The sequence below is a fragment of the Poecilia formosa genome, unplaced genomic scaffold (assembly GCF_000485575.1).
Source record: "Poecilia formosa unplaced genomic scaffold, Poecilia_formosa-5.1.2 Scaffold27, whole genome shotgun sequence".
Lineage (NCBI taxonomy): Eukaryota > Metazoa > Chordata > Actinopteri > Cyprinodontiformes > Poeciliidae > Poecilia > Poecilia formosa.
The window spans coordinates 1,402,985-1,418,977 of record NW_006799966.1 but is presented as its reverse complement, the minus strand read 5'-3'; the positions used below and the strand labels follow the sequence as shown (position 1 = coordinate 1,418,977).

Genomic DNA, 15,993 nt, shown 5'->3' with positions numbered 1-15,993 from the left:
TTTTTTTTTATTTTTTTTTAATGTAAACTGGAAAAATTAAGTTTAAAATATCCATGGAAAAAAATTAAACTGTTAATAAGAAGTAATCCGAAAACATGCTAATCCGCATTAGGCAAGCCAGTTTCAATAATCAGGCACCACCCTTCAAACAATGGTTTCTTCTGAAATACTCTAGGATGGAGGTTTGTTTGTGAAGCCATTGTTCTCCTCCCTGTAGGGGATTTCTTCTGCAGGCGAGCGCACATTGTAGCTCTGCTCCTCAGAGCGACCTGTGGGTCACGCGAGGAGATGACAGACCGACAGGAGGTCCGCGGGATAATGGGGAGAGCCTCTCACCTGCAGTTTGGATGCTTCCATTGAAGCAGCGGTAGCTAAAAGCAGCAGGATATAGGCTCTCTTTGATGGACATTTAAACAATCAAAAATATGAAAAAACTTCTGTCTGATGTTTTGTTTTTGCACCTCCTCCCCCAATTTTCCGGGTTTTCTTCACTTTAATTAGCTCGCCAACACTGTTCATCCATATAAAGTATGTTTTAATGCAAATAAAACATATTTGTTCATGGGAAAGAAATGCGATTCTATAATTACCACAAATAATAAAAAATATCTGCCGTTACTGCAAACTAACGTTAAACATTAGAAACCATAAGAACGAGCGTGAATCGACTGCAAAGCTTTGTCCTAAATTAAAATATTTCAACATTTGTAGCAGTGCAGAGCACTAAAAAAAATCAAGACTTGCCTTTGTCTTCTGTGTAGAACTACAACCCATTTCATTTTCATGAATTAATATCAAAGTAGTAGTTAATTGCGTAGTTAGTAATATTTAAAACATGGCTTGAAATCAGAATACCAAAAACAGCCTGGGACAGTTATTGGTAAGAAAGTATACTGACAATTTAAAAGTTACAGCTTCTATGACAACCTTCCTACACAGGTAAGTGAAGTTCAGAGTGACCAAGTGCATAAAGTATAGAATAATGCAGTCCCTCCCTTCTTCAACCTGCTGCTACACACTGTTTGTCAGCTGGCTCAAAGAGGGCTACTACCCTTTTCCATTTGTCATACAAGTTTGAGAAAATCGTGTGTTTGCATTTACATTTAGTAGTAAAAGACATATTTGTAGCTTAGCGGATCTTTTTTAATGGTTATTTCACTGCTGTAAGTCTTAGTCTTTTTAACCCACAGTAAAATAAGTTAAAATGGTATATTTTTTAGCCTCTAAATTCTGTCCTAAAGTAACCTAAATAAGAAATATTTGCATAACTATGACAAGCATGCAGAAATCTTTTTAGCTTTCACTTTTAAACATTCATGCAAGAACAAAATGTTACTTTGGGAACAGACAGAGAGCAATGATTTTGGATACAAAGATAGCCAACAGTCATGACTATAACAGTAAGGCTATTTTAAAGCTACGATTAGCAAAATGTGTAGAAGATATACTGACAGTTTAACATGACACTGCAATATTGTTGTTGCTATTGTTATTTTATAGATAAAGGTTTTAAACAAGCTTTTTGATTTCATTCACCTCTTCCTGATGGGCTAAATATTTCTTCTTTAATCTTTCAATCTGCGGCAAATAAGCAATCATAGATTTACCTCATTTAGTAATGCATTGCTTAAAATCAAAAGCAGTAGATTTTGTATCAGAGCTTTATTTTGTATCAGAGCTTTTCATCAGGAGTTATTCCTACAGTAAAAAGGGAACTTATGTTTTAAGAAATATTATTATTTAACAGTACATTGGCATGCAATAAAAATATGCCTGCGAGTAAAAGAATCTCTTTCTCAAAAGCAAAAACATTCCCCTCACACAGAGGGTTATTAATTTAATTAGATGTAGGATGTTTTTCCTGTTAACACAAGACTAAAGCTGATGAGAAGATAGCACAGGGCCTTTTTTTCCAGCCTAGACGGCTGGGTCTCTTTCCACTTGACACAACCGGACGATCGTGGAAAGGCCATAAATGCTGCGGATGACTTTGTTACCATGAACAAACAAAGGGAGCAAATCTGTTCAATGAGTAACTACATATTCACTCACTTATTCCATGCTGGAGGTATACAAACTACTGAAGTGCAACCAGACAAACAATTAACACGTGAATAAGTGCAGTGTCACTTGACTTACACTTGATTCACTGTTTTTCAAAATCTCCTAACAGTGAAAAGGAAGCGAAATAATGAAACTGTTGATGCAGATTGACCTGCATACCCGCTTTCAGGTGTGTCTGCATCAGGTTGCGGATCTGTGCTGCTCTGCAAAGTATCACTGATGCCAGATGACCTGCTCTCTACAAAGCCACTATTGTCTTGAAAACCTGCACCTTGCCAGCAGTTCTATAAAATTACTACCACTCAGACTTGATGCAAGTTCTCAAAGCTACGCTGAGGATGACCAGAAATCACACTCCATCCCCCACAGTTTCAACAAAAAAATCCTTTCTTCCCCAACAATGGCTGCAGCAGATGTAAGTCTGGTTTGTTCGTCAGAGGGACAGGAAACTGAAGTTGCAGTAGCATCAGCACCAGCAGGACCTCTTGTGGGTCTAAGATTACACTGGATCACAAGCTGCACTTCACTATCGCTCTTAGGAGATTGGCTTTAATGAATGGAAAAAGGCATGGTTTATAGGGAAGCTGGGAAAAAAACAGATGGACCGATGAAAGAAGAGGGTTTTTTAAGACTCTAACTGACCACACCAGGAAAAACACTTAGCTGAAATGTTGAATTGTGCTTCGAGCTGGAAACTTCTGCCATGAATCAGCTCAACATTTAACAAAAGAGAATATGTAAAGCTTAATGAAACGTGTACCATCTTTAAATTTCATTCAACTAACTAATTTAGACAAAACATACTGGCATCAGCAGGCTACACTTACCCAAATCATGCTTCAAGCATTAGGAATTACTGATTTATCTTAAACAAGCTCATGTGACTAGTCTGATCATTCACAGGTAAACTTTTTGGCAGAGGCAGGATAATCACCACTTTAGCAGCTTTCTACTGGTAAAACACTTCTCATAGGAACAAAATGCAGCAATCACTACCAGTTCCACTCCAGTCAGAAATAGACTAATCAAATAACCCCAATGGACCTGTCCACATTTTATAAATTCAATATACCAGAGCCCAAGGCAAGGATTGTTTCTACAAAAAGGAGCTTTTACACTCAATTGAAGACACTCACAGTGGAATGCTGTCCGACCACACACATGACAAGAGGGACTTCAGTGGGGAGAACGTCTGGCCCGGCTCAGATGTAACGTCGAACTAATTCACGTACAGGCTTGATGTGTCGCTTATAAAATAAAATAAAGATGAGATGAACTGAAGAGTGTGTTAAATTTGAGGAAAACATAAATGTTTTCCTCAAATTTATCCTGTATGGAAAAGGGGCAAGAAGAAGTCTATTGTTGAAAGAAAGAAAGAAATAAAAAGGCCCTGCTTGCAAGAGACAGAGCAAGCATGTGGCAGAAGGTGCTCTGAATGGATGTAACCAAAACTAAACTTTATGATTTACATACTGCTATGTGCAGTGGAAAGCTAGCACTGGTGAAGAAGATGGATGGAGATATATACAGGATAATCCAGGAAGAAAAACAGAGGCTGCAAAATACTTAAGATAGAGATGCACATTCAGCAGAACAGCAGAATGGGCCTAATGGCCCGTTCCAACCTCACAAAATTGACCTAGTTAAAGTTCAGACCTAAATAAAACTGTCTGCATAAAGCCCCAATGAAATGCATTGAAGTTTGTAGTCATGACATGACAGAATAGAAAAGGATATTTTGTTCACATGAAAATTATCACTACAACAGCAGAGTTGTACAAATAGCTTTAAAATACCAGCAATACAAAAGAAAGTAAAGTGGAGTGTTAAATGTTTTGACAATTATTTCTTAGATACTTGTTTTTTTACTAAGAAATCTGCTTCAAACTCTTCAAATGTTATCGATTGATTGAAAAACGCTCAGGACGCCTACTGCAATTAAGAGACGGAGAGCAAATAAACAACAAAGTCATACTGACTGAAGGTGGGTGGATTGAGTTACACCAGATTTTAAAGGTATAATCTTCACCATGGTTCTTTCTGTTGCGGAAGACAGCAAAAAGGGAGCCACACCAGCCATTTTGTTGTTTCTTCAAACACCCTACGATATTTATTTCTTTGTCATGAGCTGAAAAAATGCCCCGCTTATTAAACACACAAGATAAGTGCAAACAGGTACAAAAACATCTGATTTGACAAGAACAAGTAGAAGTGTAGGATTATGTTTTGAACTTGAGTTCTTCTGTTTTAGATGCTTGGGAACGTCTGTAAAGTATGTTGGATTTTCCTAGAAGCAGACTCAAACCGGCTGTGACTGCAACCCATAAGTTGTAAAAATCCATCTCAGATTTAGAAATACTCTCAAAATCAAGCTCTACCCTATTTGCAAAGCAGAACTCTCTCAAAATATAACCATATTAAACNGGATCATTTCAGTGTGACGTGAAATGATCCCTGGCTTAAATAATCGAGTTTTAATCAAACAATTCTCCATCATTCTTTGCTGGAAAGTTCATTATTGTTGTATAAAAATCACCATACAATCTGCCTGCTGGTTCTCTTAACTTACATTGGAAGTACAATAAAGCAGCCACCATCTCTGCAGCATGTTCCAACATTCAACCACTTCCTCTTCAATGTCCAGGCATTCTTCCATTTGAAGTCCATCCTAGCCAAGACGCCACGCCCCTTCACCAAACACTTGTATTTTTTTTTTTCTTTTACTCCTTCCTCTATTAAAACTTTACTCTTCTTACTCCCACAGGAAGACTGAAGGGAAGACTAGAAATGTAGTGGGCGTACGTGCTGTGCAACGCCAAGTCTATACACCCCCTCCTTAAAACTCTCATTCCAGCAACCACCAGTGAGCCATGCCTGGAAAAGAAGAACAGAATGGAAAGAAACAGAAAAAAAAAATCCCACCAACCACAAAAGTGTAACGACCCACACATTTCACACATTATTCTAGAAGGAGAATGCAGCTGTAATTTGGGAATTCCCTGTTGGTTTAAGCATTCCCAGCGTGAACCGATGGGGTGAAGTTGGAGCACTCGAACAAGGAGGAAAGATAACTCTCACTTCAACTATGAGATAGACACTCTCTGAGGCAGCCTTTCTACTCAAGAGCTTCTTATTTTTAGCCCGATAAGTGACTGGTCCCTTTCTGTGTAGATCTAACCAATGTTTCAGATTGTCGCTTGCCAACCAAACTGTTAATTTATACCTTAGTCATGTTTAAAGAAACCCAGAGTGATCCCATAAAAGGAATATAGCACAAAAGCCCTGGGGTTTGGGGTATTAAACCTCACTGCTGGTCAGACGTTACTCACCACTTAAAGAAAAAACTTTGCACATCATTGGGCCGGCAAATCCACTGCTGAGTAAATTCTTCCTCCTTGATCCTGGCAGAGGCCAAGAGTCAGAAACTGATAGAGTTCAAGGGGAAGGATTATGTGGAGAGGGGAACATTACATAATTTCTAGTGTCTTAGAACCGTTTTGTGTTAGATGTTCTGTTGTTCTCATCTAAAACATGAGCAATTTATTAAGAACAGGAAAAGCTTGGAAACAGAATGATGACAAATACAATGAAAATGTCTGAAATGCTACAGAGTACCGCTGCCAAGCTTGCCTGCCCCTGTGGAGTTCTAGTAAAATTCATAAGAACCTGTAAAACAGAAAGAAAAAAACACACACACACACACACACACACACACACACACACATTCGGCTGCGGTGTGAATAGAACAGAATGACATAAGGTTGTACAGGCTTTGCAGCTAGCACCTCACCCCAAAGCTCAAATTGCATCCATTGTTAATGTGCGAGTTGATATGCTGTTGACCAAAAGGAGAAAACAAAAGGGCACATCACGCATGTTTAGCACATCCTCACAATGATGTCTAATGCTTGTTTAAGATAATTATGACTGAGGAGGGTTGTTGTTTCAAGGCCACCCTCTTAACTAGAAACACACTGAGGCATTTAGCTCAGGCAAAGGCTGGGCTGCTTTCCGTCAGTCATCAAAGGCAAGAGACTTGGCAGACAAAACCCCTTTTCTCACTATCAGCTACACTGCTGAACACAAGGACCCTGGCTTGGATGAAGTGTCTATGAAATACACAGTGAATCCTTGACAGTCAAAGTACAAGCAAGGATTCATAACCTCTGCAACACTAAAATTCGGTTAAAGGTTAAACTGCACCAATCTGTCTTTGTTGAGGAAAAAACTTTCAGCCTTTTGCCATTTTTAATGTGAACAGATTGGATCTCTCATCAGATATGTTACAATACTGTCAAAATTAAAATGATTAGATTATCAGTGTGACTGGCACATCAAGTACTATTTCCATATTCAGTTTTTCAGGCAAAGCACATCAAAATTATTTAAAAATAGAAGAAAAGACATGTCTCAAATGGAAAGCCTGCTTCCAAAGATGTTTTTATATAACTGTGAGACTGCCCTTACTTCTGTATCAACAGGAAGGAGATGTCAGGGTAAACAGACCCCATCCAACATTTTCAGGTTATCTCTACCTATAAAGTATGATGGTGTGATAAAACCAGCCGTATATTATATCATTAGCTCACTCCACCAGAAAAAAGAAAAAAAAAAAAACGTGGACTGCTCCCTTCAGGTCATGGATCAGTGAAAATGCTCACACATTGATTAGCACCTCAGTAAGCTACTTGGCATCAAGAGCCTTGCCAAATGGCACTGTAATGTGTTTGTTGAAGTTGGATTTAAATCCTCAACCTGATGAATCCTGGCATTGTCTGCAGGAATGCGTCTGTCTGTTGTTGCGATGAAGGAGCAAGCCAAAAGGCAAAGCTCTTGATTTACAGGCTTATCTATAAACAAGATCTTGCATTCAAGCAGTCTCATTGCTCAGCCTTGGAGATACGGTGAGAAGCTCAGCCATCCATAGGGAGATCGAAGTAGAGCTGTTTTCCCACTTGTTGTCAATCAGGCATGTGATTAGAAAGCCTTTTGGGCGTTTCCCTTTGGATATTTCATTGGAAACGGCTCCCTGAGCTGACCCAGATCCCACTGGGGGCACTGCATCTTGTGGCCTCGTAATCCCTTGTGATGCGTTTTGGAAATGAACAATAGGATAAAAAGAACCTTATCTCCATTAATTGTAGTTCTAAATTACATTTGAATCAGATAACGGATCAAAACAAAAGAGCTACTAGCGACTTCCTGCTTACATGTACATAATTTATTGCTACCAGAGAGCCTCCTTCCTTTAACAGCAGATCATTGGTTGTGAAAGCAGGTTTAAAATGTTCTCAAGGTGCGTACAAATTTACAGAAGGCTGGTAAGAAATATCCCATGAAAGACAACTGTGTGGGGAGATATGTGGCTTCCCTTATAATTAATCTTTATAGTACAATAAGGACATAAAACCTTCATTGATATGCTGGTCACTTCAGTCATTTAATTTATTTGTTCTCCTCTGAGTACACAATTGACCAGAGTTATAAAACAGTTCAGTATCACCTCTCCACTAAAAATGTATTTTTCTGAGTACAATGTAGGAGGAATGAAAAGTCATTGACGTCCAAAGGATGTACAGACCTTCAGTCATTCTACATAACTAATAATCTTCTTAAACATCACCCTAGAGGAGGCCACCTTCATCATTCTAAAATTGCTTCCTTTTTTTTTTTTAATCACAGGATTAGGTTGACCGTTAAGAACAACTGGGGCCTTTACTTCTGAGTAAATTACTTTCTGGTGACCTCTCACCCCGAAAAGGGGAATTAGGCAGAACAAAAAAAAACAAAACCCTACAACTTTTTCCTCATTTAATTTGTCTCCCACTCATACCTGAACTTCAAAAACCCAGCCTCAACGGTTAAATAAATCCAATTCACTCAGCTGTTGAAGTCTCCATTGACCTGAAAATCCAATATGGTTTTCAGAGTTTTTAATCTTTTGCAAATCTTCTTGGCACCTGATCATTGCAATAATGTTCAGATATAAATAAATCCAGTGGATACATATTAAAAAACTAAAACGCCAGGTTGCTAGTTAATCAGCTCAGGGGGAGGTTGTTGATGTAGTGGATATATTGCGGGTCCAAAGGGCTAATCCTTACTTCCTGGCTCAACTCCAACAATACACTCTAGAGCATTTCAACCCTTCCAGTTTTCCCACTAGTCACACAGCCATTAAGCTTCAAGTGATTTGTTATGAAATTAAAGTACAGTTGCAGACAATGGCCATCTAATGATGCTTTAAGTGGCACAGAGCTGTAATATGATGAAGTACTTGGTTACACACTTAAAATGTGTGGTCTCAACTAACAACTCAGGCTGTTGCAATAACAGGTTTATTGGTTATGACCCTGCAAATGAGAAAATGAGAGTACAGTTCTCTTTAGTGTTATTATTTTGATCATGATTAACGTTTTATTTGTTTATTTTATGTGTGCCTGACTTCACTTATGAAAAAACCCAAAACAAAACACTGTAATAAAGATGTTCTGCTCAAAGTCCCACTAGGAAATTAATTCAGAGCTCAGTGGAGTTGTTGAAATCCACAGAGCAATTTCAAAAACGTTCAGCCATGGGGATCTGAAGCTTTTTATATTCAAACTAGGGGAGTTAAACTAAATACAGCAACAAAATGAGTGTTGGTAGGTTAAAACTTCATCATAGTAAAGTGGCCACAAAACTGCGACCATTGCAAATTCAGTTTACACATTAAGATTTACTAGTCAGACTGGATAACGTTTTTTGATGGCAATTTGGCACGTCTACAAAGGGAACCCAAATTGACTTTAATAGATTCGGGGATATGTTCCTAGAACTTTAAACTTTGAAAATTTTGAAAATGAATTTTGAAAATGGCAGAAACTGTGGTATAAATGTCGAGAACACAATTTAATAATCCTACAACTCCAAAAGTTATATTACATGTGACAAATAGCTGGCCATGAACAAAATAAATAGGGGAATACCAAAATCTCCACACTAAGTGAGTGTGACATTAAATATCTGAGAAATATTTCCAGGAACAGGTGAAAATTATATGGCTGCTTTAATCCAGCAACCATATAAACCCAAGCTTTTGTGCTCATTAGTCAAACTAATTACTTTGTCACAAGCAGGTAGAAATAGTAGTTGTCATTGCCTTTTGCGGTGTTATTTTGATTTTCTCAACCATTCTCGGTCTTGTTTCTTTGGTGATATATCAACTTAAATACACTCTTAATGCCATCTGAATGTCTTTTTGCCTTCTAACCATTGTAACTTTCAGCTAACAGGATTTTCTTTCTTTCTCCTCTCTGTTGACACAGTCATGTCTACAAGGCAAGTTAAGGTCAAGGAAGACAGATAAGCCAGTGTCAAAGGAGACAACAAAGACCTAAATAAAAAGCCTTTTGTCCAAAGATTTGGGCTTCTGCAGTCATGTGTGAAACTGTTTTTTTTTTTTGTTTTTTTTTCCTTTTCTTTCTCTTTGACGCATTGTCTGTCTTGGTAGCATGTCATTATCCAATCTGGAAGTGAGTTTGAAAGCCTGTATTTATGCTGATTAATTTTCAGTCTTAGAATTTTGTGTAAGAGACACTTCTATTGGAGAAGCCCAACACAATAGGAAGTGTAAGCTGAGAACTTGTTTTGGACTCTGACTCTGACCGTTTAAAGATGGAACAGGGTGTCTGATCTAAAATCCAGTGAAGTACTACAGGCTTCCGATTAACATCTGGGTTTTTGTGCAGTATTTGAAAGTTGTCATATTTGTAAAAGCTCATTACAAAATGCAGTCTTATTTTGTCTGGTTTTTGTTATCCATCCCCTGAAGCAAGACCTTTCTCTTTTTTTTTTGTATTTGGCTCATTAACTCTCTGAACAACCTCAGTTTCCGTGATTACTGAAAAAGAGAGGATCTTGATTGACATTTGACCACACCTTTGTAGTGAAGCATGTAATGCCTTAATAACAGTTGAGGAGAAAACATTATCTTAATGGGCATCTGGGTGTTAAATGTGATGTGTAGACAAGTCTGATCAGGATTCATTTAGAAAGGTACACAAAGTTGAGTTTGTTTTTTGTTTTTTTTTAATCAAACATATCTCTGCACTCGGGTTTACAAAATCCTGCACTGTCTGAAGAAATTTCAAGTTGAGTCAAGCCATTTTACCTCAGTGGAAATAACAGTTAAATCTCCATGTCTGTCTTTGATCTTAGGCATAAGAGAAGTAGTGTGGAAACTTCTTTACAACAGACTATAATTTTGTCACCCTCATGAGTCAAAACCTCCTAAAACTGCATAACGGGGCTTCTTTATCTGAAGTAGGAAAGTCCTCCAAACTAATGAGGAGAGTATGCAAATCCCGTTTTTTTTATTTTTTTTTTATTTTTTTTTAATGTAAACTGGAAAAATTAAGTTTAAAATATCCATGGAAAAAAATTAAACTGTTAATAAGAAGTAATCCGAAAACATGCTAATCCGCATTAGGCAAGCCAGTTTCAATAATCAGGCACCACCCTTCAAACAATGGTTTCTTCTGAAATACTCTAGGATGGAGGTTTGTTTGTGAAGCCATTGTTCTCCTCCCTGTAGGGGATTTCTTCTGCAGGCGAGCGCACATTGTAGCTCTGCTCCTCAGAGCGACCTGTGGGTCACGCGAGGAGATGACAGACCGACAGGAGGTCCGCGGGATAATGGGGAGAGCCTCTCACCTGCAGTTTGGATGCTTCCATTGAAGCAGCGGTAGCTAAAAGCAGCAGGATATAGGCTCTCTTTGATGGACATTTAAACAATCAAAAATATGAAAAAACTTCTGTCTGATGTTTTGTTTTTGCACCTCCTCCCCCAATTTTCCGGGTTTTCTTCACTTTAATTAGCTCGCCAACACTGTTCATCCATATAAAGTATGTTTTAATGCAAATAAAACATATTTGTTCATGGGAAAGAAATGCGATTCTATAATTACCACAAATAATAAAAAATATCTGCCGTTACTGCAAACTAACGTTAAACATTAGAAACCATAAGAACGAGCGTGAATCGACTGCAAAGCTTTGTCCTAAATTAAAATATTTCAACATTTGTAGCAGTGCAGAGCACTAAAAAAAATCAAGACTTGCCTTTGTCTTCTGTGTAGAACTACAACCCATTTCATTTTCATGAATTAATATCAAAGTAGTAGTTAATTGCGTAGTTAGTAATATTTAAAACATGGCTTGAAATCAGAATACCAAAAACAGCCTGGGACAGTTATTGGTAAGAAAGTATACTGACAATTTAAAAGTTACAGCTTCTATGACAACCTTCCTACACAGGTAAGTGAAGTTCAGAGTGACCAAGTGCATAAAGTATAGAATAATGCAGTCCCTCCCTTCTTCAACCTGCTGCTACACACTGTTTGTCAGCTGGCTCAAAGAGGGCTACTACCCTTTTCCATTTGTCATACAAGTTTGAGAAAATCGTGTGTTTGCATTTACATTTAGTAGTAAAAGACATATTTGTAGCTTAGCGGATCTTTTTTAATGGTTATTTCACTGCTGTAAGTCTTAGTCTTTTTAACCCACAGTAAAATAAGTTAAAATGGTATATTTTTTAGCCTCTAAATTCTGTCCTAAAGTAACCTAAATAAGAAATATTTGCATAACTATGACAAGCATGCAGAAATCTTTTTAGCTTTCACTTTTAAACATTCATGCAAGAACAAAATGTTACTTTGGGAACAGACAGAGAGCAATGATTTTGGATACAAAGATAGCCAACAGTCATGACTATAACAGTAAGGCTATTTTAAAGCTACGATTAGCAAAATGTGTAGAAGATATACTGACAGTTTAACATGACACTGCAATATTGTTGTTGCTATTGTTATTTTATAGATAAAGGTTTTAAACAAGCTTTTTGATTTCATTCACCTCTTCCTGATGGGCTAAATATTTCTTCTTTAATCTTTCAATCTGCGGCAAATAAGCAATCATAGATTTACCTCATTTAGTAATGCATTGCTTAAAATCAAAAGCAGTAGATTTTGTATCAGAGCTTTATTTTGTATCAGAGCTTTTCATCAGGAGTTATTCCTACAGTAAAAAGGGAACTTATGTTTTAAGAAATATTATTATTTAACAGTACATTGGCATGCAATAAAAATATGCCTGCGAGTAAAAGAATCTCTTTCTCAAAAGCAAAAACATTCCCCTCACACAGAGGGTTATTAATTTAATTAGATGTAGGATGTTTTTCCTGTTAACACAAGACTAAAGCTGATGAGAAGATAGCACAGGGCCTTTTTTTCCAGCCTAGACGGCTGGGTCTCTTTCCACTTGACACAACCGGACGATCGTGGAAAGGCCATAAATGCTGCGGATGACTTTGTTACCATGAACAAACAAAGGGAGCAAATCTGTTCAATGAGTAACTACATATTCACTCACTTATTCCATGCTGGAGGTATACAAACTACTGAAGTGCAACCAGACAAACAATTAACACGTGAATAAGTGCAGTGTCACTTGACTTACACTTGATTCACTGTTTTTCAAAATCTCCTAACAGTGAAAAGGAAGCGAAATAATGAAACTGTTGATGCAGATTGACCTGCATACCCGCTTTCAGGTGTGTCTGCATCAGGTTGCGGATCTGTGCTGCTCTGCAAAGTATCACTGATGCCAGATGACCTGCTCTCTACAAAGCCACTATTGTCTTGAAAACCTGCACCTTGCCAGCAGTTCTATAAAATTACTACCACTCAGACTTGATGCAAGTTCTCAAAGCTACGCTGAGGATGACCAGAAATCACACTCCATCCCCCACAGTTTCAACAAAAAAATCCTTTCTTCCCCAACAATGGCTGCAGCAGATGTAAGTCTGGTTTGTTCGTCAGAGGGACAGGAAACTGAAGTTGCAGTAGCATCAGCACCAGCAGGACCTCTTGTGGGTCTAAGATTACACTGGATCACAAGCTGCACTTCACTATCGCTCTTAGGAGATTGGCTTTAATGAATGGAAAAAGGCATGGTTTATAGGGAAGCTGGGAAAAAAACAGATGGACCGATGAAAGAAGAGGGTTTTTTAAGACTCTAACTGACCACACCAGGAAAAACACTTAGCTGAAATGTTGAATTGTGCTTCGAGCTGGAAACTTCTGCCATGAATCAGCTCAACATTTAACAAAAGAGAATATGTAAAGCTTAATGAAACTTGTACCATCTTTAAATTTCATTCAACTAACTAATTTAGACAAAACATACTGGCATCAGCAGGCTACACTTACCCAAATCATGCTTCAAGCATTAGGAATTACTGATTTATCTTAAACAAGCTCATGTGACTAGTCTGATCATTCACAGGTAAACTTTTTGGCAGAGGCAGGATAATCACCACTTTAGCAGCTTTCTACTGGTAAAACACTTCTCATAGGAACAAAATGCAGCAATCACTACCAGTTCCACTCCAGTCAGAAATAGACTAATCAAATAACCCCAATGGACCTGTCCACATTTTATAAATTCAATATACCAGAGCCCAAGGTAAGGATTGTTTCTACAAAAAGGAGCTTTTACACTCAATTGAAGACACTCACAGTGGAATGCTGTCCGACCACACACATGACAAGAGGGACTTCAGTGGGGAGAACGTCTGGCCCGGCTCAGATGTAACGTCGAACTAATTCACGTACAGGCTTGATGTGTCGCTTACAAAATAAAATAAAGATGAGATGAACTGAAGAGTGTGTTAAATTTGAGGAAAACATAAATGTTTTCCTCAAATTTATCCTGTATGGAAAAGGGGCAAGAAGAAGTCTATTGTTGAAAGAAAGAAAGAAATAAAAAGGCCCTGCTTGCAAGAGACAGAGCAAGCATGTGGCAGAAGGTGCTCTGAATGGATGTAACCAAAACTAAACTTTATGATTTACATACTGCTATGTGCAGTGGAAAGCTAGCACTGGTGAAGAAGATGGATGGAGATATATACAGGATAATCCAGGAAGAAAAACAGAGGCTGCAAAATACTTAAGATAGAGATGCACATTCAGCAGAACAGCAGAATGGGCCTAATGGCCCGTTCCAACCTCACAAAATTGACCTAGTTAAAGTTCAGACCTAAATCAAACTGTCTGTCTACATAAAGCCCCAATGAAATGCATTGAAGTTTGTAGTCATGACATGACAGAATAGAAAAGGATATTTTGTTCACATGAAAATTATCACTACAACAGCAGAGTTGTACAAATAGCTTTAAAATACCAGCAATACAAAAGAAAGTAAAGTGGAGTGTTAAATGTTTTGACAATTATTTCTTAGATACTTGTTTTTTTACTAAGAAATCTGCTTCAAACTCTTCAAATGTTATCGATTGATTGAAAAACGCTCAGGACGCCTACTGCAATTAAGAGACGGAGAGCAAATAAACAACAAAGTCATACTGACTGAAGGTGGGTGGATTGAGTTACACCAGATTTTAAAGGTATAATCTTCACCATGGTTCTTTCTGTTGCGGAAGACAGCAAAAAGGGAGCCACACCAGCCATTTTGTTGTTTCTTCAAACACCCTACGATATTTATTTCTTTGTCATGAGCTGAAAAAATGCCCCGCTTATTAAACACACAAGATAAGTGCAAACAGGTACAAAAACATCTGATTTGACAAGAACAAGTAGAAGTGTAGGATTATGTTTTGAACTTGAGTTCTTCTGTTTTAGATGCTTGGGAACGTCTGTAAAGTATGTTGGATTTTCCTAGAAGCAGACTCAAACCGGCTGTGACTGCAACCCATAAGTTGTAAAAATCCATCTCAGATTTAGAAATACTCTCAAAATCAAGCTCTACCCTATTTGCAAAGCAGAACTCTCTCAAAATATAACCATATTAAACAAATGCTATAAGAATTCACTTCTCATCTATGATAAAATAGAAATTATATATAAACAGTTTGCTATCAGGTGCAAACCCAAAAATACACTGAGCTGCATTTCAGCTCCTACCATTTTTAATGCACACCAATATTTCTTCGGTTCTCTGTTAAGGAACCGTATAGCAAGATTTACAACATGCAACATGGAGGAGGTTTAACATCAAACTGGACACTGAGGATATTTGCCACATGGAAACATCTGTCCTGCCCCAGAACAGCAATAAACCAAATAGTGCAACATGTCTGTCGGTACAGCTGCTCATTATTCACCTCATCTGGTCTTAATAAAATTCCTAATTTATTATTTATGGTGGGAGACATGTTGCTGCTTGAGATATAAGCTGTCTTCCCACAAGTAAGACAGAGAGGACTGTCCTTTTTGCTCACAAATATGCTTACAATGGTTATGGTTAATAAGTATATAAATAAATATATGACATACATTGATTGGAGCAAAGACGCTCATGTGTGTTGCTGGAACTGAAACGTGCTCATCCACTCATTGGGACAAACAGCACAGAGACGATGTGAGCGTTGGACCATTATGATTCATGAGAATAGGAAGTTACAGTCATTAGGGAGTAAAGTAATACTACTGGTCACTTTCTCCCCTCACATCTGGCCTTCAAGAAGTCTGATTCACTTAGACCAACTACAATTATATAAAACATATAGACAAAACATGAAAAATAGCTAAGTACTAGACAAAACCCTGCTGCTTCAGGGCCATCAGAGAACAGAATTTCAAGTAAACATGTAAATCAAATTTACCTTTAACAATAAACTAAAGGTAGCTATTTGCATACATTTTATCTAATCAATGTTTCTGAGGAGAAGTTATGTAAGTTTAACAGTTATAATAATTTTTTTCTGATCTGGTTTGACCTAAATGTTAAGAAGAAACAAAACGTTTGAAGTCGTCTGTGATTAAGGCATAAAAGAAGTAAAACATAAAAAAACTATTCTAAGCAAGTTAACCAATAACTAAAGCGAGCATGTGTAGTTCTCTTCAACTGAAGAGTAAATAAAGTAAAGGAGAT

The 15,993-nt window shown here is 37.7% G+C and overlaps 1 protein-coding gene across 1 annotated transcript in view; it reads right to left on the bottom strand.

Annotated features, from left to right (window-relative positions):
• The window catches only part of egfra (epidermal growth factor receptor a (erythroblastic leukemia viral (v-erb-b) oncogene homolog, avian)), a 53,775-nt gene that overhangs the window by 36,551 nt on the left and 1,231 nt on the right, over nucleotides 1-15,993 (bottom strand). The window lies entirely within an intron of this gene.